This window comes from Scyliorhinus canicula, chromosome 16 (assembly GCF_902713615.1).
Source record: "Scyliorhinus canicula chromosome 16, sScyCan1.1, whole genome shotgun sequence".
Taxonomy (NCBI): domain Eukaryota; kingdom Metazoa; phylum Chordata; class Chondrichthyes; order Carcharhiniformes; family Scyliorhinidae; genus Scyliorhinus; species Scyliorhinus canicula.
Genome location: NC_052161.1, coordinates 60,011,877 through 60,036,638, shown reverse-complemented (window position 1 = coordinate 60,036,638; position 24,762 = coordinate 60,011,877). Strand labels below are relative to the sequence as shown.

Genomic DNA, 24,762 nt, shown 5'->3' with positions numbered 1-24,762 from the left:
CGGTTCCATTGAAATTGAACAGAATATAGAGAATGGAAACCAAAAGGTAAATTAATCAGATGCAGAAAATCAACATCATCAAAATGGAATGCCCTTCACTGATTGACGCATATTCATGTCCACGTCAGGGCCTACAGAGCAGGAAATTCTGATCCATAGCACCAATGGTTCTGGTGCTTTGGAAGTTAGTGATCTTCCAGCTTCTGCTTGGAAATGGAAACCTGTGTAGAATGGCAAACAGTCGATGGACAACATGGACTCATGAGAGTCAGGATACTGGAGCAGAGATTTCAAACATTCCGGTGGGGATAACCTTGAATCAGGTCATTTGGAATATTAACCAGGTTCAGGCACATGTTTGGAGAATGAGTGAGTCCAGAAAAGGGAGATATCATAACAGGTAACCAAATATTTTCCCAGAGGGAGGTTTCCAGAGTTACCCGAAAGAAGGATTAATAATAGTAATCTTTATTAAGGTTTCGCTGCTGAAGGTATTTCTGTGTGAAGGAAGAGCCTGGTGTGGAGACGTTGTGGAGAATCCTCTCCAGGACAGAAAACTGAAGCAAAATGGAAAGGCAACATGACATCAGGATGAGACAGAGGAATGGATTGGATTCAGATACAGACTCGCAAGGCCGAATAGCCTCCTTCTGCAATGTCGGGATTCGATGTCTATCTTCCTCCAACACCTCTCTTCCATCGTCCAGCTGAATGGTGCTGTACCAGACAGATCCATTCTTCACTATCCACTTGTAGTGGACAATCTCCTGCAGTGATTTCTCTTCCTGTTGCTGCACTGTTACCTCAGATGTCTCTCCAAGAATCTATTCTTGGTCCCCTCCTGTTTCTCAATTTCATGCTGCCTCTCATAAAAATTATCCTAAATTGTAGTGTCAGGTTCCATTTTGATGCTTTGAAAGTCCATTCTCGCCACCACCCCCCTCGGCCCCCGACATTATCACTAATTAGTCACAAAGTTTGTGTAACATTAAGCGCAGAATGAGCAGAAATGTTCTCCAACTAATTATTGAGAAGAGGGTGGACATTGGGCGGGAATCTCTGCCGGCGGGAATCTCCGTTTTGTCGGCGCCAGGGGGTTTCCCGATAGCGTGGGGCTGCCCCAAATGGGAAACCGCATTGACCGGCCAGCATAACGGAGAATCCCGCTGGCGGGTCGAGGCAGAACAGTGGTGTGGCGGGGCAGAGAATCCAGCCCAAAGTTTAAACACCTAAGCACTTCATTTCCCAGTTACTAACTCTCTGATCACTGATTCAGACTATTCGCAAACACGGAGTCCTACTTGACAGTGAACTTAGATTCTAACCACATTTCTGCTCCATCACTCAATCACCGTCTAACATGATGCCTCACTGCATTTGCTGTTAAAACCCACATCCAGGATTTTGTTACCTCTGTACTTGACTATTTAATGCCTTCCTGACCATCCTCAGGTATTCCACACTCCATTAATAACATAAGAACATAAGAACTAGGAGAGGAGTAGCCACCTGGCCCTTCCAGCCTGCTCCACCATTAAATGAGATCATTTGATTTGATTTGATTTATTATTGTCACATGTGTTAGTATACAGTGAAAAGTTTTGTTTCTTGCAAACAAACAATGCATACCATACATAGGGAAGGAAAGGGAGACTGCAGAATATAATGTTACAGTTATAGCAAGGTGTAGAGAAAAGATCAACTTAATACGAGGTAGGTCCATTCAAACATCTAATCGCAGTAGAGAAGAAGCTGTTCTTGAATCGGTTGGTACGTGACCTCAAACTTTGGTGTCTTTTTCCTGACGGAAGAAGGTGGAAGAGAGTGTGTCCGGGGTGCATGAGGTCCTTAATTATGCTGGCTGCCTTTCTGAGGCAGCGGGAATTGTAGACAGAGGCTGGTTTGCGTGATGGATTGAGCTACATTCACAACCTTTTGTAGTTTCCTGGTCTTGGGTAGACCAGGATCCATACCAAGCTGTGATACAACCAGAAAGAATGCTTTCTATGATGCATCTGTAGAAGTTGGTGAGAGTCGTAGCTGACATGCCAAATTTCCTTAGTCTTCTGAGAAAGTAGTCGTTGGTGGGCTTTCTTAACTATAGCATGGGGGGACCAGGACAGGTTGTTGGTGATCTGGACACCTAAAAACATGAAGCTCTCAGACAGGGCTATGTTCTCCACTACGCTTCCTGAAGTCGATGACAATCTCCTTTGTTTTGTTGACATTGAGAGAGAGATTATTGTCGTCGCACCAGTTCACCAGATTCTCTATCTCGTTCCTGTTGGAGGGGAATTTGGAAATCAAGTTGGAGGGGAATTTGGCCACACAGTCATAGGTGTATAAGGAGTATAGTAGGGATCTGAGGTCACAGCCTTATGGGGCACCGCTGTTGAGTATGACCGTCGAGGAAGTGTTGTTGCCTATCCTTACTGATTGTGGCCTGTGGATTAGAAAGCTCAGGATCCAGTCATAGAAGGAGGAGCCGAGGCCAAGGCCACGGAGTTTGGAGAAGAGTTTCGGAGGAATGATAGTGGTGAAGGATGAGCTGTAGTCAACAGAAGGTAGTTCTGCTTTCACCCACCAGTGGAAACAACCTGCCCGCATCTATCCTATCTATTCCCTTCATAATTTTATATGTTTCTGTAAGATCCCCCCATCCTTCTAAATTACGAGTATAGTCCCAGTCTATTCAACCTCTACTCGTAATCCAACCCATCTCAACTCTGGAATTAACCAAGTGAATCTCCTCTGCACACCCTCCAGCGCCAGTACGTCCTTTTGCAGGTGAGTAGACCAAACCTGAACACTATACTCCAGGTGTGGCCTCACTAACACCTTATCCTGTTGCAGCATAACCTTCCTTGACTTGAACTCCATCCCTCTCGCAATGAAGGACAAAACTCCATTTGCCTTCGTAATCACCTGTTGCACCTGTAAACCAACTTTTTGCGACTCATGAACTACGACACCGAGGAGCCTCTGCACAGCAGCATGTTTTAATCTTTTATCATTTAAATAATAATCCCTTTTGCTGTTATTCCTACCAAAATAGAGAACCTCACATTTGTCAACATTATATTCCATCTGCCAGACCCTAACCCATTCACTTAAACAATCCAAATTCATCTGCAGACTTCAAGTATCCTCTGCAGTTTTTGCTTTACCACTCATCTTAGTGTCATCTGCAAACTTGGACATATTGCACTTGGTCCCCAACTATGTAAATTGTGAACAATTGTGGGCCCAACACTGATCCCTGAGGGACACCACTGGATACCAATTGCCAACCAGAGAAACATCCATTAATCCCCACTCTTTGACTTCTATTAATTAACCAATCCTCTATCTATGCAACGACATTACTCTTAACACCATGCATCGTTATCTGTAACAGAAACCTTTTGTGTGGCACCTTGTCAAAATCTTACTGGAAATCCAGATATACCCCATCCATTGGCTCCCCATTGTCTACCACACTGGTAATATCCTCAAAAAATTCTACTAAATCAGTTCAGCACGTCCTGCCCTTTATGAACCCTTGCTGCATCTGTCCAATGGGATAATTTCCATCCAGATGCCTCACTATTTCTTCCTTGATGATAGATTCCAGCATCTTCACTACTACTGAAGTTAAGCTAACTGGCCTATAATTACCCACTTTCTGCCTACCTCCTTTTTTAAACAGTGACGTGAATTGAAAATCGCTTATTGTCACAAGTAGGCTTCAAATGACGTTACTGTGTAAAGCCCCTAGTCGCCACATTCCGGCTGCTGTTCGGGGAGGCTGGTCCGGGATATGAACTGTGCTGCTGGCCTGCCTTGGTCTGCTTTAAAAGCCAGCTATTTAGCCCAGTGGTGTCACGTTTGCTGATTTCCAATACGCCGGGACAACCCAGAGTCGAGTGAATTTTGGTAAATTATCACTAGTGCATTTGCAATTTCCCTATCCATCTCTTTTAGCACTCTGGGATGCATTCCATCAGGGCCAGGAGACGTGTCTACCTTTAGCCCCATTAGCTTGCCCATCACTATCTTCTCAGTGATCACAATCGTCTCAAGGTCCTCACCTGTCATAGCCTCATTTCCATCAGTCACTGGCATGTTATTTGTGACTTCCACTAGGAAGACTGACCCAAAAAATCTGTTCAGTTCCTCAGCCATTTCCTCATCTCCCATTATTAAATTTCACTTCTCATCCTCTAAAGAACCAATATTTACATTAGCCACTCTTTTTTGTTTCATATATTTGTAGAAACCTTTACTGTCTGTTTTTATATTCTGAGCAAGTTTACTCTCACAATCTATCTTACTCTTCTTTATAGCTTTTTTCGTCGATTTCTGTTGCCCCCTAAATACTCCCAATCCTCTCATCTCCCATTAATCTTTGCCACTTTGTATGCTTTTTCCTTCAATTTGATACTCTCCCTTATTTCCTTAGATATCTCTGGTCGATTTTCCCTCTTTCTACCATCATTCCTTTTTGTTGGTATAAACTTTTGCTGAGCACTGTGAAAAATCGCTTGGAAGTTTCTCCATTGTTCCTCAACATTTTCACCATAAAATCTTTGCTCCCAGCTACCTTAGCCAGCTCTTTTCTCATCCCATTGTAATCTCCTTTGTTTAAGCACAAAACACTGGTGTTTAATTTTACTTTCTCACCCGCCGTCTGTCTTTGAAATTCCACGACATTGTGATCGCTCCTTCCAAGAGGATCCCTAACCATTAGATCATCAAGAGGGGCTGGTATAGCACAGGGATCAATAGCTGGTTTTTAGAGCAGACCAGTGCAGGCCAGCAGCACGGGTTTAATTCCCGTACCAGCCTCCCTCAACAGGCGCTGGAATGCGGCAACTAGGGGCTTTTTACAGTAACGTCATTTGAAGCCTACTTGTGACAATAAGCAATTTTCATTTCATTTTTCATTTCATTAATCAATCCTGTCTCATTACACAGGACAAGATCTAGGACCGCTTGATTCCTCGTAGGTTCCATTACATACTGTTCGAGGAAACTATCACGTATGCATTCTATAAACTCCTCCTCAAGGCTGCCTTGGCCGACCTGACTAAACCAATCCCCCATGATAACTGCTGCACCATTTCTACATGCATCAGCTTAATTTGAGTTTATCCGAGAGTAAACCTTATGAAAGTGGGAAAAAAAGAAAACTCCTTCGCCCTCAGCCGTATAAACCCCCATGGATCTGTACCCCCATTTGTGCCATAAAGCCCTTCAATTCCTTTACCACAGTCGGCCTCCTCCCTGCTTCGATAATGACAGATCCAATTCTGGATCAATGACCATGTTAATGACCATGATCAAATTATGCGACTCTAAGTCCAGGACCTTACCTAACACCCGCCTCATTATCTCCATCTTGTTTTCGGACAATGCTTGGCACAACATCGAGGGCCGAAGGGCCTGTTCTGTGCTGTACTGTTCTATTTGCCTGCTGCCTTTGTCCTAACAGGCACCAAGGGCACAATTCTCCCAAAGGGAGACAAACAGCCGACGCCAGAGTGAAACCCGGAATGTTTCACTCCGGTATCGGAGGCCGCTCCTTGCCCCCTATTCCTCCCCCCCCCCCCCACCCCCCAACCAGGGGGCCAGGAGCGGCGGCGCGTAAATCTCGGGTGCCGGGCCTTGAAGCTTGCATCAAAGAAGCGTACCGGGAATGACGCAGCCAATGGCGCCTAAGTGACGTCAGCCGCGCATGCGTAGGTTGGCCGGCGCAAACCCGCACATGCGCTGTTGCTGTCTTACCCTCCGCTGCCCCGCAAGACATGGTGGCTTGATCTTGAGGGGCGGCAGAGGGAAAAGAGTGTGTCTGTTAGAGACGCCGGCCCGACGATCGGTGGGCACGCCCGTGGTGCTCGATCCTCCCTCCGCCCCTCTCAGGCCCAACACACAGCGGTCGCGCACTGTTCATGCCGGCAGCGACCAGGTGTGGTTGGCGCCGACGTGAACCGGTCGGGCTCGGCAGGCAGCTCGGCCCATCCGGCCGGAGAATCGGCAGTCGCCGTTAGAAACGGCGAGCGCCGATTCTCCGAGTGGCATGCCGCAAAAGGCGACACGCCATTTTGGGGGGGGGGGGGGGGGGTGGGAGAATCGCGGGTGGTGCCAGGGCAGCGTAGCGTGATTCGCCCGGCCCTCCCGCGATTCTCCAACCCGGCGTGGGGGTCGGAGAATCGCTCCCCAAGTCCCTTTAATCTATCAAATTGTCACTTGCTCTGTTTCACTTACCAGCTTCAGGCTCTCGTTTCACATTCAGGAAACAAATGGTTTGGTAATGATTACATTCCGAGCATTGTTCTCCATTAACTCTTTATTGGAACCAAAGTTGAAGAGGAAATCAGTTGCCTTTTTCATTCAATGAATTTGTGTGGTAGATTATTGAAACCCTTCAATGTTTAAATTTACATTAAATTTTTGAACAAGATGTTTGTTTGCAGAAATAAAAGTAACTTTCTCAGCTATTGAATTGTCAGCTCCAATATATGGCACTGATTTTAACTCCCAAACTCACACAGCCTGACATAAAGCAGACAGGGAGGCAGTTCACTTGGAGTCAGGGCCTGAGCATTTCCTTTCCTTTCCTGGGCTGAGCATCAAGTTCTCCATTTTAAACTGAATGTTTGAGCGGGGCAGCAGTGACGGATTATCTACTGCATTGTGGGTCATGAGAGACCATAGTTAAATTTACCAATAATGATATATTTCCTTATGGGTGACTAGGAGCAGGAATGCCTCTCAGGATCTGATTGAGGGAATATTGGATCTCCCTTGCCCTGTTTTAACCCCTCCTGAATTACATGGCTGTCCTGATGGTGTTTCAGCTTCAGCTACTATGTGGTCCTTTCCCAGTAATTCACTCTTCACCAATTTCAGATTTCTTTCCCCTCCTTCTTCATCTTTACACTTTAACACTCTTGACCACTGATTCTGTATTTGATGTCCACTTTCAATTCTCCCTCTCGGTCAGCCTATCTGCCCAAATGCCTCGCCCATCCCTTCAGCACTCCTTGACATTCCCACTGCCCTACACCATTGTATGGTTGCCTCCTTCTTAGATTGACTGACAGTTTCATTCTGGTTCTCCATTTGCAACTTCAAATGGGTCTATCAGGACACTAATCATTGTCACTTTTTCAGCAGCATCCACAACAGCCTCCTCTCTTTTCTAAGAGCTCTACATCCAGTGCACTCTCTTGGGGGCTAATCTTTCCAATCTCCTCCCTCGCACACAGCCCTCCCAGTGTTGGCCCTGTGGATTCGGCCAAAGGAGATCAGCTCTCACTACTATCCCCAAATGACCCTCTGTTCAATTGTGAACACGGTCCTTGCCACTCAGGAGCTTATTATGCATGGTTTCAGTGGAATCAAAGCTTCAAACTTTGTTAATTAGAGAATGAATTCCAATGATGCATACCTTAAGATTCTGATCAGGTGGAAAATGCCATGAATTTATTTTTAACCTTCACCGACAACATTCCGCTGATTGATGACATTGTTCAGCGTGTCATCATTTCCAGATTCTTTGATTCTATAATGTTGGAATAGAAACTGAAGCTGCCAAATTTAACCCATTGTTTTAGTTTCTGGCTTCTGACCACAGGAAAACAATTCAAATTGAGTTTTGGGACTGGACACCAATGTAGTTCAGTGAGCAAAGGGGTGTTGGGTGAAGTGGACTTGGTGCGTGTTAGGAACGAGGCTATAGAGACTGGGATGAATTAAAATCCAAGTCTCCATGGGGGATAAAGTTGATGCAGGAATTGTGGAACCAGCTTGAAAATTAATCAGCTGATGTCCAGGTTCATGGACATGTGCATGGAGGGTGAGTGAGTCCTGAAAGTATTTGAAGGGGAGTTACCAGGGCTGATGAGGAATTGCTTTTCTCAACACGTAGATTTTAAGAGGCATCTAAATGAAGGAGGGGTCGAACTGGAGGGTGGACAACAGAAGGGTATTTCCCTGAGAGTTGTACACAGGACAGCAAACAGAGGACTGGGTGGGAGTTACCTTGAGGTCCGGAAGTGACAGAGAAATTCATTATGGGCGAGGAGAGTGAATTTCTGGCCAGGACCTGAAGCTGAAATGACAGGAGTTCCAGGACCATTTTGAGGGCCCTCAAGAACCAAATCCGCACAAGGCATTTTCAAAACCTTTCTCCCACATGCTGTATGGGACGGTAGAAAACAAGTCCATTCTTATCTATCCAGTGGTAGATAGAGAACCGCCTAAAATAACTTATTTTCCTGTTGCTGCACTGTTACATCAAGTGTCCTCCATAGATCTACCCGAGGCAGCTTCCTCATTGACTGTTTGTATTTCAGCGACATCGTCCCTAAATATATAGGGCTGGATTCTCAGTTTGTGAGAGTCCGTGTTGACGCCGGGATTGATCATTAATGTTCTACTGCCCCGATTAGCACTCCACTGCCAAATAAACTCTAGCGCCCGAGTGTCTTACACTGTGCATTATCTGTTCCCCCCCCCCCCCCCCCAACCGGGAGAAGGCGAACCACAACTGCAGGGAAAGATAGAAGATCAGAGGGGGCCTGGGGGAGGCCGTAGAATACCAGGTCGGGCCTGTTAATGATATGCAAATAACCATTCCTGTGCAATTTACAAAGAGCCCATTCATGCGGCTATTGGTGCACCGGAACATGGCGTTCCATTGGCCACCTTGCCCCGATGTTAGGTCAGGTTTTACACCATTTTAATTCCACTTTTTGTTTGGGTCCAGAATCATCAAGCAGATGCAGGAGACAAAGAAGAGCATTTTTTCAGTGGGTGAATGTTTTGTCAATATGTTTAATACGCATATAAAGTGAAAAAATATCTAGGGCGGGATTCTTCCCTTCCCTGTGGGGCGGGAGGTTCCGGCAGGACGGAGTAACGTAAACCACTCCGGCGTCGGGCCGCCCCAGAGGTGGGTCCTGAGTGCGGGCCAGGCCACCGTGGGGGCACTTCCGGGGCCATATCCCCTTGTGTCCCCCCAAAAACTCTGGAGGCCGCCCGTGATGCCAGGTCTCGCCGGTAAGGGACCTACTCCAATTTACACTGGCGGGACTGGTAAAGAACGGGCGTGACTTTGGCCCATCGCGGACCAGAGAATTCGGGTGGCCCCGGGGCCCAAAGGGCCTGGTTTAGCACAGGTCTAAATCACTGGCTTTTAAAGCAGACCAAGCAGGCCAGCAGCGCAGGCACAATTCCCGTACCAGCCTCCCCGAACAGGCGCCGGAATGTGGCGACTATAGGCTTTTGTGACGATAAACGATTTTCATTTCATTTAATTTCATTGAGTCGCGCCGGACCCCACCATTCTCCGAGGTGGGCGGCGCGACTCACGTCGGGCCGATTTATGGGGTCTGGAGAATTTGGAGGACGGTGGGGGCGGGCTTCACACCGACCCCCAGCAATTCATCGACTGGCGGGGTGTTGGAGAATACCGCCCATACTTTTTTTAACTGTTGTTTGTCATAAGGCTGTTAATTACATTGAAAGGTATTTTACTGTATAAAGTGAATTTGGAGTCACGGAAAGTGAAAGAAAGAATTTTTTTAATTTTGGTTTATCATGAGGATGTTAATTCCATGAAAGAAACTATAATCCATGTCTGCTTGTGTCTCACCCCCACAACACAAAGATGTGCAGAAGAAGTGGATTGGCCGTACTAAATTGCCCCTTAATTGGAAAATGTCATCTAAAAAATGGAACTATAAAGGACAGAGTGGGCATGGAGTTTATGTAATCTTTGGCGATCACTCGGTAAAGAGTCCATTATTGTCGACCTTAGAAACTCTGTGTTATTGGGTATGGGTTCTGTCGGTCCTTGTATAGCTATGAGCCCGTTCCCAGAGCCACATCTACAGGTGTTTCCAGTGGGATCGGTCCTTGGACTCCTGGGGCGGGATTCTCCGAACCCCCGCCGGGTCGGAGAATCCTTGGGGGGCAGCACAAATCCCGCCCCTCCACCCCGACGCTGACTGCCGTATTCTCCGTCACCATTTTTCGGGCAGAGGTGGATTCATGGCACGCTGGTCGAGGGCCGTTGGCAGCGGTGCCCCCAGCGATTCTCCAGGCCCAGATTGGCCGAGCGGCTATCCGTATTTGGCCAATCCCGCCGGCGTGGGTTATGCATGGTTCCACACGGCAGGACGTGGCAGGTAAGTCAGCAGGAGTGGCCCTCGGGGGCGGCCCGGGGGATCCGACCCCGGGGAGGGGGGTCCCCCACGGTGGCCTGACCCACAGTTAAAAAAAAATTAAGTTATCTTAATACATTACTCATTACTTAACCACACAAATAGACTGTGTGTTACAACTTTACATATTTGCAACTGTTATCACATTTTCAATACTAAAAATAAAGTACAATATCGACACATCCCTTCGTGGCTTTGGGGCCAATAGTCATGACATACTAAATATGGCGTGTAAACAACATCAATATTATTCGTGATGATCTATGCAGTTAAATCAAGAAAACACACTAGACTACCACTATTCCCCCTCTATTAAAACATTCGCACAGTTTAGAAATGCAGATCAAGTTCTTGAACGGCACACATATCCCCATTATCATATATATTTTTTTAAACTTTAGAGTACCCAATTATTTTTCCCAATTAAGGTGCAATTTAGTGTGGCCAATCCACCTACCCTGCACATCTTTGGGTTGTGGGGGTGAAACCCACGCAGACATGGGGAGAACGTGCAAACTCCACACGGACAGTGACCCAGGGCCGGGATTCAAACCCGGGTCCTCAGCGCCGTAGGCAGCAATGCTAACCACTGTGCCACCGTGCTGCCCCACCCATTATCATATATAACAGTCCCTACCAATTTACATGACATTTCTTCTTTAATAACTATTACAGCTCTTCAATGCAATATTGTTTTGCTGCATTGGGAATAATTTTCCCGCCAGGGCATCAAGATACAAAAATTCTTAAACTTTTGTCATTTATCATGTTGTGGTTCCTCGTCAGTCGCTGCTATTTGACGAGACACTTAATAACTCCACCACGTAGTACATACCCCGTGGAGACCACAGATCATCCATCAGCTAATATCCAGTTAGAGATGTCTGACCGGAGGTTTCTCTGTTCAGTAATAATTTGGTATTTTGATTTTTTCTAACCCGTAAAGTTTTCCTCCAGGCTCTGTCATTTAATGCCCTCAAATATGTAACCAATTGTATCATTAGTTTTCCCCCAATACTGTCTAAAATATTCTTCTCTGGAGTGTAGTTCTCTTCCTTCTTGTGAACTGGTTTGTCTGTTATTTATTTTTTCCGTCTGAAAAATCAAATAAACAGGTCAAGGGTGGAGAGGGCCCTCATCTTTAATTTGTACTTTCTATTTTCATTTGGTTAATCCAGAAGTGCCCTCTCCAGGACTTCCAGATTTATTTTGCCACCATTTCTTTCCTTTTTCTTTTTTAACTGTTTTATTTTCCTTATCATTGATGTACATCATACAATTAAGGCCTGTTAAGCCTCCTCCTTCTGTCATTGCACCCCTGAGTGAGATTTGAAGAATCTCAAACTTCTCTTCTTTTGCTCATTCTGATCCAATCTGGTCAAAACCTTACCCTGATACATTCCCGATATTGCTACTGCATTTACTTTATTTCGATTATGACCGGATTTTTATGAAGGTAAGTTCCAAACATGACATTTTAACTTAATCATCTGTCCTATCAATGCTGCTAATCGGTTTTAATTCACTGTCTTCCCAACAATTGGGTCATGTGTTTTAATTGTGGTACAATTTCTTTAGCTCCAGACACCATGCTTCTTTAATTCAACTGTATGTTTACTCAGATTCTGAACAATCTTGTCTTTACATTTTACAGCTTCACTGATTATTTTCCCTGCCGTTTTAGTTGGTAGCTGCATCCAAACTTCCTCTGTATTATCAATTGGTGTTAATATCTTAATTTTTCTTGCATCTATTTTAATCAAATCATTTTCTGCCATCAGATTCTCATTTCCTGATACTGCAAGTAATTCTCTTAATCTAACTTTTGGTCCAATATCTTTATTCTCCAAAGCTCCTTCTTCACTGTATTTAACATTCTAAACATCTTGGGCGCGATTCTCCGGACTCACGACGGTTCGGAGAATAGCAGGCGCACCGTTCAGCGCACCGCTCGAGTCTGGCCACAACGGGGAAGGCATCCCTGGGAACGGGAGGGGGTCCAGAGCGGGGGCAGTGGGGGGGAGACGGGGGAGGCAGTGGGGGAGACGGGGGAGGCAGTGGGGGAGACGGGGGAGGCAGTGGGGGAGACGGGGGAGGCAGTGGGGGAGACGGAGGGGGCAGTGGGGGGGAGACGGGGGAGGCAGTGGGGGAGACGGGGGAGGCAGTGGGGGGCGACGGAGTGGGGGGGGGGTTAGGTAGAGAGTGAGCCGTCCAACCCCGTAACAAAATGTCTGCCAGCATGCCATGGTGTGCCGGTGACGAGGACACGGCCGCTGGTCCCCCTGTGGCTTCCGGCCACAGGCCACTGACGCACCCGTGAGGAGGCCATAGTTTACTGGCCGTTGGATGCAGAAAGTGACCAGGGGTTAGGCTGACCGCGTGTCAGCAGCGCGACCAGGCCACCGGGACACACTGGTATCCCATGGCTGGCGGCTGCCGAGGTGTCGACTAACGTCCGTCTAACATGTCCCGTTTCTCTGTCTCCCACCAACCTTCTGTAGGTTAGCACGATGCATGGGAACAGAACGGCTATGTTCTGCGCAGTGGTTGGGGCCGCTCTACTGGATTTGGAGATGCAGCAGCATCCACACCCACAACCCGCAGTGGCTGCAGGGCCAGCTGCAGCAGCAGAGGGAAGGGCCGAGGAGTTGCCAGTCGTCGAGCAGCATGGGGGGGGGGGGGGGGGGGGGGGAGGAGGAGGAGGAAGAGGAAGAGGAGAGAGTGAGGGTGCAGCCACGGCGTCAGAGGCGACGACCAAAGCCGAGGGTGTACCGTGTCCGGGTCTCTTTCCTAACAATGCCGGACATCACCTGCAGGAGAAGACTCCGGCTGAGTAGGCAGACGGTGATACATATCTGCGAACTCCTGTCGCACCTCGCCCCACGTGGAACGGGGGGAGGACACGCGATCCCGGTAGCCATCAAGGTGACGGTCGCTCTGAACTTCTATGCTACCGGCTCCTTCCAGTCTCCGAGCGGGGACGTCTCTGGGATCTCCCAGTCATCGGTGCACAGGTGCATCCGGGATGTGACCGACGCCCTCTATGCCATCGCGGACCGCTACATCACCTTTCCCGAGGACCAAGCAAGTCAAGACTCACGAGCCCGTGGATTTGCCAGTGTGGCCGGGATACCGAGGGTTCAGGGGTCAATCGACTGTGTTCACGTCCCCATGCGCCCACCTGCTGTGGACAAGGAAGTGTTCACAAACAGGAGGGGGACATACTCCATTAATGTCCAGGTGGTATGCGACCCCCACATGAGGTTCATGAACGTCTGTGCAAGGTTCCCAGGGAGTGTGCATGACTCCTACATACTGGCGCAGTCGTTCATCCCTGCGATGTTTGAGGGACGTCCCCCCCGGCTGAGGGGTTGGTTGCTAGGTGACAGGGGTTATCCGCTGAGGTCTTGGCTGATGACGCCTATACGGAGGCCTCAGACCAATGCGGAAACACGATACAACGAGGCCCATGCAGCAACCAGGGGTGTGGTGGAGCGCTGCCTTGGCCTCCTGAAGATGAGATTCAGGTGCCTGGACCGCTCCGGAGGGGCCCTGCAGTACCAGGCCGACAGGGTCGCTCGCATTGTAGTGGTCTGCTGTGCGCTGCACAACATGGCGATGCAGAGGGGAGATGACCTGTTGCAGGAGGCGGAGGGAGAAGCTAGTGGCAGTGGTGCCAGCACAGAGGAGGAGGAGGAGGAGGAGGAGGACGCTGGCGGAGTGGCGGGCGCAGCACGCAGACACGACCCAGGTGCTGGTGATGTCCAGGAGGCGGCACGACGGACCCGGCAAGGACGGCGGGCACGCGACGCCCTGGTGGCAGCACGGTTCACGCATCGCATGTGACGTCCCCGATGAACACCAAACCACCACCTGCATCGCTAGTCATGCAGAGGGTCACCACACAACTGCCACCACCACAACCCCCCCCCCCCCCTCAGTGTACACTGCTCCACTTCGACATGACGCTTATCACTGGGTACAGACGGAATGGCACAACATTGATGGCTGTGTCAGCGGGTGTGATCAGTGCCATGTGGAATGATGACAGCCCGCTCTGCGAAGAGCTGTGAGCTCAGAATCGTTAGAGAGAGTCTGACCCATGGCAATAGCTGAACCATCCACCTTGGTGGCCGTTGAGTTCGTCACTGACACTCCATCACGTGCCCGCGTGGGCTAGCTGTGGGAGGGGGGTAGGGGCAGGGACTGCACACCCGGCACCGAGGTTTCACCACCCGTCACCCCCAGCGACACTCGGTCACCATCACGATTCCTGTGGCTGTGGAACAATCACACGGTATTACAAGTAAGGTGGAACAGTGCGTTTAATATTAACAATTATTTACAGGTGCCCTAGCCCCTACAACTAAACTGTGCCCTTCACCCGTGCCAACTTACTCAGTGTCTATCTTAGTTGCCTTACGGGCCCTACCACTACGTCTAAGTGAATCCCCAGATGATACAGCAGGAGTGGAGGAGGATTGCTGCGAATCGACCCCCTCGACTCGTTTCTCCTTGGCTATGCGTTTCCTGGGGCGACCCGGCCTTGATGGGCCAGGCTGCTCTGCGGGCGTCTCGGGTGACATTGTGCCACCCTGCTCTGCCTGCTGCCCACCCGATGCACCAGCGATGGGACGGGGGGAGGCCGAGAATTCCGGGACGTCCCGTGATGGAGTTAATGGGACGGGCCCCGAAACCTCCTCCTCCCTCGGGGAGCCCGGTGGCCCCCGGGCCTCACTTTGGGACAGAGGTGCGAGCGGGGAGGTTCCCCGTCGCACCACCGACACCTGGCGCTGCCAGTCCTGGAGGCCTGCAACGGTATCCACCAGGATCCGAAGGTTTGCAGAGACGGAGTCCAGGGAGTTAGACATTCCCGCCAGGGACTGTGCGATCTCAACCTGTGTGTGCACGACGCCATCCAGCACATGTGTCAGGCGGTTGATGGTCTCTGCGACCGACTGCTGGGACTGTGCTATCGACTGCTGGGACTGTGCTATCGACTGCTGGGACTGTGCTATCGACTGCTGGGACTGTGCCATGGCGTGCTGCGACTGGGCCATGACCTGCTGAGACTCGGCCAAGGCCCGCAGGGCGCCGGCAATGTCGGTTTGGCTCTGGCACATTGCTGCCTGTGAGAGGGCAACCCTGTCCAGGGCCGAGGATGACGCGTGCACATTAAGCCCAACGTCTTGCATAACCTGACCCATTGCCTCCACCGCGGATGACACCCGTGCGGTGTCGGACTGGGTCTCTGCCATGAGCGGCACCACTCCCTGCTCTTGGACGCGGTTCGACTCCTCTAACAGCGTCTGCAGAGCCAGGAAGGCTGCCCTCCTCCCGCCATTGTTTCCCTGGGTTTCCTGAGGCATCGGCTGTGCGGGTGGGTTGAGAAACTCCAGGAACTCTGAAAACGTCTGGGAGCCAGCTGCATCCTGGGCCTGGTCTGGCCTCCGCGAGTCCGGGCCCTCTGTTACTCCGACCTCCACCTGCTGTACCTGCTCAGCTGTGATGTGCCAACCAGACTGTGCCCCAGGAGACTCATCACTAAATAGGCCCGCCGGGGTGTGTGTCTCTGGGATGATGGATGTGGTGGGAGAAAGCAGTGCCGCAAGCCCGACGCTCTCAATGCTTAGGGCCTCGTCCATGGTGTGGGGCTGCTCAGCGACAGGAGGGTTGTCCCTGGCCATTTCTGGTGGTGGTGGACTTCGAACCCTCTGTGCGTCCTGGTCCGCAGATTGGGTTGGGGCGGATAGGGCTGCCCGCTGATCGGGCACCCTCTGTTGTGAGGCCCCGGGTGAGGTGGCGGCAGATTCCTGTCTCTGTCTGGAGGCAGACGGCCCTGGTCGTTCGGCATCACGTCCTAGGGAAGAGAATGAGACGGGTTATTTCGATTTGCTCGGCAGGCCGCTGGACGGTCCCAGTGGGCAGGGTTTGTGAAGGGACAGAGGATGGGGGAGGTGTCCCAGTGGGCAGGGTTTGTGAAGGGACAGAGGATGGGGGAGGTGTCCCAGTGGGCAGGGTTTGTGAAGGGACAGAGGATGGGGGAGGTGTCCCAGTGGGCAGGGTGTGTGAAGGGACAGAGGATGGGGGAGGTGTCCCAGTGGGCAGGGTGTGTGAAGGGACAGAGGATGGGGGAGGTGTCCCAGTGGGCAGGGTGTGTGAAGGGACAGAGGATGGGTGAGGGGTGAGTGTTTGTCAGGGAGGGTTGTCTCACTTGCTGCAGTTCCGCCAACCTCGCATTGCGCGATATCGCGGGTGGCAGACCCCCAACAAGGTCCAGTGCCCTCTGTTCAAAGGTGCTGAGGGGGTGCAGGTTGAGCGAACCCCCTCCAGTCTTGTGCCGCTCACGGTGGTTATGAGCAGCCTTGGCCTGTTGGGGGAGGGATCATAGGTAGATAATTACAAAACGGTAGGTATCAGCAGTCCGTTCAGATACTGGCACAGTTTGGGGGGGGCAAGTTGTCATAAGACGATTGCATCTCTCCTCGGGGCCAGAGCGCTGGGTCTGCGACAACTTTGTGAACCACCCTCAACTAACTCTGCCCCAATCCCTCTCTCCCCCCCCCTCCCGTGCCCGGGGGGGGGGGGGGGGGGGTGCTTAAGTTATGGGGGAGGGATGGTTGTGACTAAGGGGCACCCTCATGGCACTTACCCTGGCAGACCTGGTGAGGTTGTGTAGCTTCTTCCTACATTGCTCTGCAGAGCGAGGGGTCTGCCCCACAGCACTGACGGCAGCAGCCACCTCACGCCAGGCCTGGCCTACCGCGCTGGCAGGTTGGCGATGCCCTCTCCGCGGGCGGATGATGCCCCTCCTCTGCTCCACGGCATCGAGCAGCGCCTCGACGTCAGCATCTACAAAGCGAGGAGCAGCTCTCCTCGGCTCCGACATCCTGCCCGACAGATTCTGTGGTCGCCCGCGCCTTTTTACGGCGTCGGGTGGCGTCACGTGGGCGTGTTCGTGTCGTCGTCGCGTTCCGTCGTCATCACGCATGTAATTGACGCGTCCGCGCTACTAGCCCATTTCCAGGAAGTGAATCCGTCGGGAAATGAAGCCTTCGCGACCGTCGTAAAACGGTCCCGATTTTTACGACGGTTTTACGACTTTCCGCGGGTGCGGAGAATTTCGCCCCTTTTTTTTTTCGAGTGCAGTTCCTATCTTCAACAGGCACTAGGACCCTGCGGAGCTATGCAGGTCAATTTCAACGCAGCAGTTTCAAAGTAATTACCTGCAAGCAGCTGACTGCTGCCCAGGACAAACTCTTTATCTGTTTATTCAGAGACCAATTTAGTTCTTAACATACTGATTTACGACCTCAGATCACTGATCACATTTCTACCTGCCGTTTATAACTCAATTAATGTGAAACTCGGTTTTGCAAAATATAACATTTTTTAAAATACAAACATCAAAGGAAATTCACAAATCCTTATGAAACATACACACCTTCATTCATCCACTCAGATCTTGGATCTTGTAATAATCCACCGGAAGCAGGAGTCCCATCACCACACCAATATTTATTTACAATAATTATATACACGAGCAGCTCCAAACAATGCTGCTAGCATTCCAGTCAACTTAAGACTGGATCACAAAGCCTACACAGGTGCTTATATGGGCCCCCTCAATGAGCTATCATTGAGGGAGCTCATACTCCAATTGGCCAACCAATAATGCCAATTGGAGGTCATTACAGATCTCTACTTTGTAGGATTTCACAAATCCTTATTAAACACACACACACACTTATGGATTGACATCTTGGACCTCTATTCAGTAGGGTTTTAGTTACACTTAACAAAAATTGAGACCCCTCCATGCTGATAAGTTTCACTTATGCAGGGGGTTTGTGCCTCTGTTAAGCATTTCCACACTTGTTTCATTGCTTCAACTCTCTTGACCATGTTTCAGAGCAAGACAATTATTCTAATTGCCATTTTTCAGATTTCTAAGTTCTGTTCCTGGTTGTCCCTTTCAGATGCAATCTTAAATTAAGGATAAGTACCCTTTCTGGGCCCCATCCAAGGCTAACTAAGGCACTATCCTCCCGTTTTAGTTAAGGGTCGATTGGTTATTGGTCTCTAAAGATTCTAGGCGTCCCTATTCTCTAGGATGTTCCTCACAATCTGCCTTATTCTAAGGATGATTTATTTTTTGGCCTCCTTTAACCAGGAATGGATGCAAGATTTTTAGTGCTGTCACCAAGATGTCTTGCAGATTTTTCTCAGGGTCAGCATCTTCTAGTCTGCTGATTTTCACACCCAACCTGAGTTTCAGTCCCCTCGATCCACAGAATATCCTTACAAAAGTCAATCACACATGACTTTCCAGACTAAACCCGGCAGGTAAAGTCTGACTCGCACATAGACTAGAAACTTTTAATATTCCAACCTTTGTGCCGGTTAGAAACTTCTAATATTCCAACTGTTTCTTGGAAACTAGAAACTAGAAACACCACTCTAGCCCCCATTCTGCTCAGCTCGAAACTTCTAATATTCTAGCCACGATTTACCTAGAAACTTCTAATATTCTAGGCCTCCACGCTAGGTGCCATGGAGAAAGCAAAACAACCGGCTGGGCGTAATTAACACGGTGTTAACACGTCGGGTCATGTAGAAAATAAAGCAACCCGCTAGGCGTAATTAACAGGGTTTTCATTAAACGTTGGGTGCCATGCTGTTGAAAACTCACTACTATTCTTAAGACAATCTTAAATGGTGAACAGGGATTCTCACTCCCTGACTCCGATGCAGGCTTCGGTGGCTGCTATTCAGGTTAAACTATATTTTCAAGTTATCCAACGGTACAACCCATACCTTCACCGGAGATTTTATCTACTTACCACTTATTAGCATCGATCCTGGGTCCCGCATTGCTAAGTAAGTAAAGTAGACTTGGGAATAACCACTATTTCAGGTTAAATTAAGTTATTTTATTATTATATTTTTTCTTTTAAAAGCTGCAATTACTTTCTTTACAGAAATGTAAAAAGATCTTGCTTCTGGATCCTCCTGGTTGGTTGATGGAATCTTCAGGCCCACCTTGACAATCAATCCTCTTTAAATTCTAGTCTTCCTTAGATGTATTAGCTGTTTTAGCTCGGTTGCTGTGTCTTGTCTTTCCCATGACCGAGCTGACTAAGCTGAATCTGCTTGCTTCTCTTGTTCCTTGTCTCCTTCTCCCTGAGTTCTGGTTCTGGTTCTGCTCCCAGGGTTTATATTCTCTCTCTAACAGTTATTAAGTTTTTTATTACCTGATTGTAAAGTAACTATTATTTTGCTTTGATTGTAAAAAGTGTCTTTGATCTAAACATTCTAATACAAGAAAGTATTCATTTTGGGCATGGCCTCAGCCCTCAGATCAGATTACATTGTCCTTTGTGTTATTCAAAGTTGCTTTGCGATATTCAAAAATGCTTTGGTTTCAAGAGGTGTTACTTTTAATTCCTGTCACTTCTTTAGTTTTATTTTCCAATTGGGTCCCCAGCTCATAATTTTGACTTAGATTTTGGCTTTAAATTACGTTTCTCATAGACTGATAGTCTCCAATTTTCTTTAATTTACTTGGTGTTAGTAGAATTTCACACCTAGAATTTTCACCAAATTCAACTGAAACTCATCCTTTCCTTTCCAGCTGTTCACAAAGAGAGTTGATTTCAATGAAGGTGTGAAACATTTGCATTTAGCTGTATGCTAAAAATTCACTTGGTTATAACTTGAAAGACCTGTCTGTTTTAAACATTCGTCACTTAATTCAACTGAAACCTTCATCCATGCTTTTCCAGCTGCTTACTAAGATAGTTACTTTCAATGAAGGTGTGAACCATTCTTTTTGGCCTCACACAAAAATCCTGTGTGTTTGCTAAGCCTGCTTGAGAGAAAGAATCTGCATTTTCTAATCCTGCTCTTTTCAGCTGCTGTAAACCCTTTGTGGGATCTTTCCTTGTATCCTCTCATGTTTCTCTCAGACCAGATATTGCCAGACTTCCATGTTTCAAATGACACATCTTTCCATATTTTCAATGCCAAGAGCTATTGTGCATTTGGACTTTGCAATGTGTTTTAAGCTGTGTTGTTCAAGAGCTTCCCTGATGTAATGTTGATCGTTCCAAGCATCAGTGATTACTTCAAATACTTTAACAAAGGTTAATGCCTTAGTTGACGTATGCAAGTCTACTGTAAGCTAATGCGAACTGTCTTTCTGACAGGTATTGCAGAATCCACTGCAGATTCAAAATCTGGAGTCAGGCTATATGTCTGACTGATGAGAAAGCAAATCAATTACCCACCACTCAGAGTATACAGGCAAAAGATACCAAATGAAATGTGTGTCAGGAGTCAACCATTCAGCAAGGAAGCAATGGGACACCTTTGTGAAATGTTGAAGGAAGACTTGAAACCGAACTCTGTGGCCACATTGCCTTAACAGTTAAGATAAAACTCACGACTGTTATAGTGTGTTGTGCATTGCACAACTTTGGCCTTCAGCATGGACTGAGCATTCACCTAGAAGATGATTTGCCACCAGGAGTGGAGGAGCTGGAAGAGTGCAATATGGAGCCTAATGCAGACGTACCTCCTGGTGCAGGTGAGGAAGCCTAAGCTTCAGGTGATACGGCATCTGCTAAATTTAGGCATGGAACCCTCCCTTCTTCCCCCTCACCTCCCCTTTCCCCCTCCCCCTCCTCACAATCCTCTCCCTCCCCTCCCATCCATTCATCAATCCTCGCCCCTCGCCTCTCTCCCCTATTTACAGAAAGACAACAGAACCGTTGTGCTCAAGCAACAATATATATTTCATTGATCGCTTCGTTAAAGGAAAAGACATATTTTATTGATCACATTTTTAAAGTGAAAAGGTTTATTTTATTGAGCACTATGTTAAGGTGAAAAGCTATATTTTATTGCAAGGAATTTGGAAATGTTGAGTTAATTATTTAACAAAATGTCATACAGCAGCTGAGAATGTTAAATGTTCAGTTATATGTTAACATGGTTTCAAAATGTTGTATTTCTAACAGTAGTTTTGTTCACAAACTGTTTCCATTAAACTTGTGCAAATGCCTGACTGAAACACAACATTTAATTGAGATAATTATAAATGAATAAGATAATTGAAGTAAACAAGGCAGAAATATAATAATGATGAAAACACATTTTTTAAAAATCAGATGTTACAAAGACAGTGACAGCTGAAAGGAAATAAATCTGTTGGGTGGGGGGGACGGGGCATTATTATATCTTACGGCCAGATCAGAACCATCTTGTAACAAATTTTAATGACACCCTTCTTCATGTCTGTAAGGAGACACTGTTATTTACATTTTGTCCTGCTTCAAGAATCTCCCTTGTTCGTGGTCCGAAAAGTTCTGACTTCTCTTCTTCCCAACTAAATTTTCAGTTGCATATTCTAAATGAAAACATACAAACATCTTTAATCATGCCACATGTAAAGTTGCATAATAATATAGCGCAGATTTAAATAGTTTCACAGATTTAAAACAAATAAAACCTTTGTTTATTTATAAATGTTAACCTTCAATCGCCTTCTATCATAAAACATAAAATTAAAAACTACTTTCAAAGAATCAATAATAATAAAACTTCCTGTGTAAAAGAAAGAATTAAAAAAAGGTTAAGAAACTTCAACACACCTTTAATATAGTTGTGAAACCTGTTGCTTGTTGTCTTCAATACAAACCTCAGTTTAAATCCATGCCCTCAATAGACATTCCCATAGTTTCTCCATCACAAGCGGACGTGCCTACATTCAAACTGTGCCGTGCTGGGGCCTGCACAGACTGCCTCGCTGCAGGCCCCAGGCTGCTGCTGGAGCCAAGTAGTTCTCCACAATTTTTGAGCACAGATAAGTGTGCACTCTTCTCTCTCAGTATTGGCAGGCCATGGCTTGCCGGCGATACACAAAAGTTACAGGCCATAATCATATTCTCACAGATAAGCAGCTGATGCAACAGTACAAAATGTAAAAACCACCCGGGTTTATCAGCTGCAGTGACTTCACATCTGGAAAAATACATCTAGAGAAACAGATCTTGTATATAAGATCAGGTTTATGGAAAAATGCAATGAAACTGATTCGCAAGTATAACTCTTAGTAACCTAATTAACTCCTTATTACCACATCAAGGGGTAACAAAGATTGGTCTTGCTGACAGAAGTTGGTTCAAGAATACTCAGGCTGAGTGGAACGACTTTTGAAGGAGATTTGACCTGGGTTGGCAGAGGGAAATAAGTTCGCTTGAAAGCTAGGAATAACTCACGACTTTATCTTTGATGCTAAATATCAGCCAGAAGTTTAGCTGAAATCAAAAAGATTAAAACAGGGCATTTTTCAGTTTCATTCATTGGAAAATGTGAAAGTACTTTCTAAAATTAGTTTAATGTATTAGTTACCTGTTAAGTCTGAACTGATTTTATTATGTTTGTTACAGTGAGCTTCTGAAATTGCGAAATCTTGTCATTTGGTTATTTCTGATGGTCACGGAGAAATTCATCTTGTTTTAAAGATTAGTTGCAGTTTCTACATGGATCACAACAATAGACAGCAACATACTTTCAGCAGTTTGTGAAGGACAAGTTAATCGCTATGCTAACATTGTTGGCTTAGTCATATTGATCTGTCAACTTAGTCATATTGATATTGAGAATGTGATAGAAAGAAAGAGAAAAAATGGCAGAGAGAAAGAGAAAGAGCAATAAGGGACAAAGGAAATAGTCGGAAAATAAAGAATGGGAGAGGCAGAATGAAAAAGACAGTGGGAAAAGGGGAAATTAAGACGGCAAAGAAAGAGAAAGGAAAGAGAATAGGAAGAGATAGAAAATGAGAACGTGATAATGGAAGAAAGAGAAAAGATATAAAATTAGGGAGGGATTTTGTGAGAGAACGAAAGGAGAAGAAAATGAGAGAAAGAATGATTGAAAGAGAGATATGGATAAGAGGCTCACTAACTCCTTTGTCCAGTGCAATTGTACTGCCTCTAGAACTCTACATAATAATATAATAATAACCTTTATTATTATCACTGTAGCATAACATATTGAGGAGTTCAACAATTGCATCTCATTGTGACCATTATTTCAACTGTTGCTCTGCATTTTTGTGTAAATGTTTGTATCGGTTTTCCAGAACACCCAGTAGTCAGCTCTGTGTTCGAGGTTGATGCAATTTCTGTCCAGTCACAGAAAATACATCCTGGGGCCTGGAATCACTCAGCAACCAGAAACATTCTTGTTTCTTATTCTTTTTCTCGGCTATTTGCTGCTTCTCCTATCTCTCCCCAGAGATGTTGACTCTCGAGTTAGGTGCAACCCCATGGGCACTGATCACACTCTCGTATCTCATTCAGGTTTCTGTTGTCTAAGAGTGTTTGGGTTAGTAAGGGCTAAGGAGGGACTGGGGATATAATACCACCCTCATTATGATGCAGAGAATGACATGATTGTAGACTGTGCGTGGAGAGAGACTGAGAGAAGTCGACATGCAGATAACACCTTGGTAGGGTTCTATCTTGGAGATATTTATCAGGTTGAGTGTTAACAATAGACAGCTGGCATTCCATCGCAAAGGCATCTTACCTGTTGGTGAGACACCAAACAACCTTACAACATGGTGGCAGCAAGTGAAGGAGCCCAAAATTCCCAATCAGGTGAAGGACCCAACATTTCAAGACATGAAACAAGAAATAAACTGGAGCTGTACCTGAGGAAAGTGCAGCTAATTTGAACACACAGCTGGAGATTGCCTAAGAAAGCTCCAGTTGAGGTGGGGAGTCTGAGGGCAGAAGAAAGTTTCACTATGCAGCCGCAAATGATGCCAGCAGAGTACAGGGGAAGGCACAGTGGCACAGTGGTTAGCACTGCTGCCTCATGATGTCAGGGACCCAGGTTCAATTCCTACCTTGGGTAACTGTGTGGAGTTTGCACTTTCTCCTTGTGTCTGTATGGGTTTGCTCTGGGTGTTCCAGGTTTCCTCTCACAGTCCAAAGATGTGCAGCTTAGGTTGATTGGCAGTGCCAACAAATAGTCCCTTTGTGTCCAAATACGTTAGTTGAGGTTAAGGGTTGAGGGTGGGTCTATAAGCTTGGTAGGGTGCTCCTTCGGAGAGTTGGCGCAGACTCGATGGGCTGGATGGCCTCCTTCTGCATGAGAGGGATTCTATGACTTCCTTTGATTCTATGACATGGATTTCCAAAGCCAAACCTGATCAAAGACAGGGTCAAAGCATCTAGCCAGATTGCAAAAAGGATCAGCAAAATTTACTAAAAGGCTGAACCAACCTTTTAAAAATAATCAGTGAACTAATCAGGCAGAACGTAGTATTGTTTAACCAGTGCAGCTGAAAGCGTGTAGCAGCTGGATCCATGGTGCAATGACTCGCGTCCCTGCTTCTGGGCCAGAATCTTTGTGTTCCAGACCCGCGGCAGGACATAATAGCCAAGGAACATGTGTCTGTAATGCGGCCAATGGGTTGAGTTTGAACTTTCAAAATCCTTCCAACACTCCAGTGGCAGACTGTAGTAGTGGGAGAGTC

General features: G+C 47.2%; 2 protein-coding genes across 2 annotated transcripts in view; one reads left to right on the top strand and one right to left on the bottom strand.

Annotated features, from left to right (window-relative positions):
- The window catches only part of LOC119950988 (interferon-induced protein with tetratricopeptide repeats 5-like), a 999,792-nt gene that overhangs the window by 608,684 nt on the left and 366,346 nt on the right, over positions 1 to 24,762 (top strand). The window lies entirely within an intron of this gene.
- The window catches only part of LOC119950956 (interferon-induced protein with tetratricopeptide repeats 5-like), a 189,296-nt gene that overhangs the window by 19,624 nt on the left and 144,910 nt on the right, over positions 1 to 24,762 (bottom strand). The gene's annotated exons all lie outside the window — the stretch shown is intronic.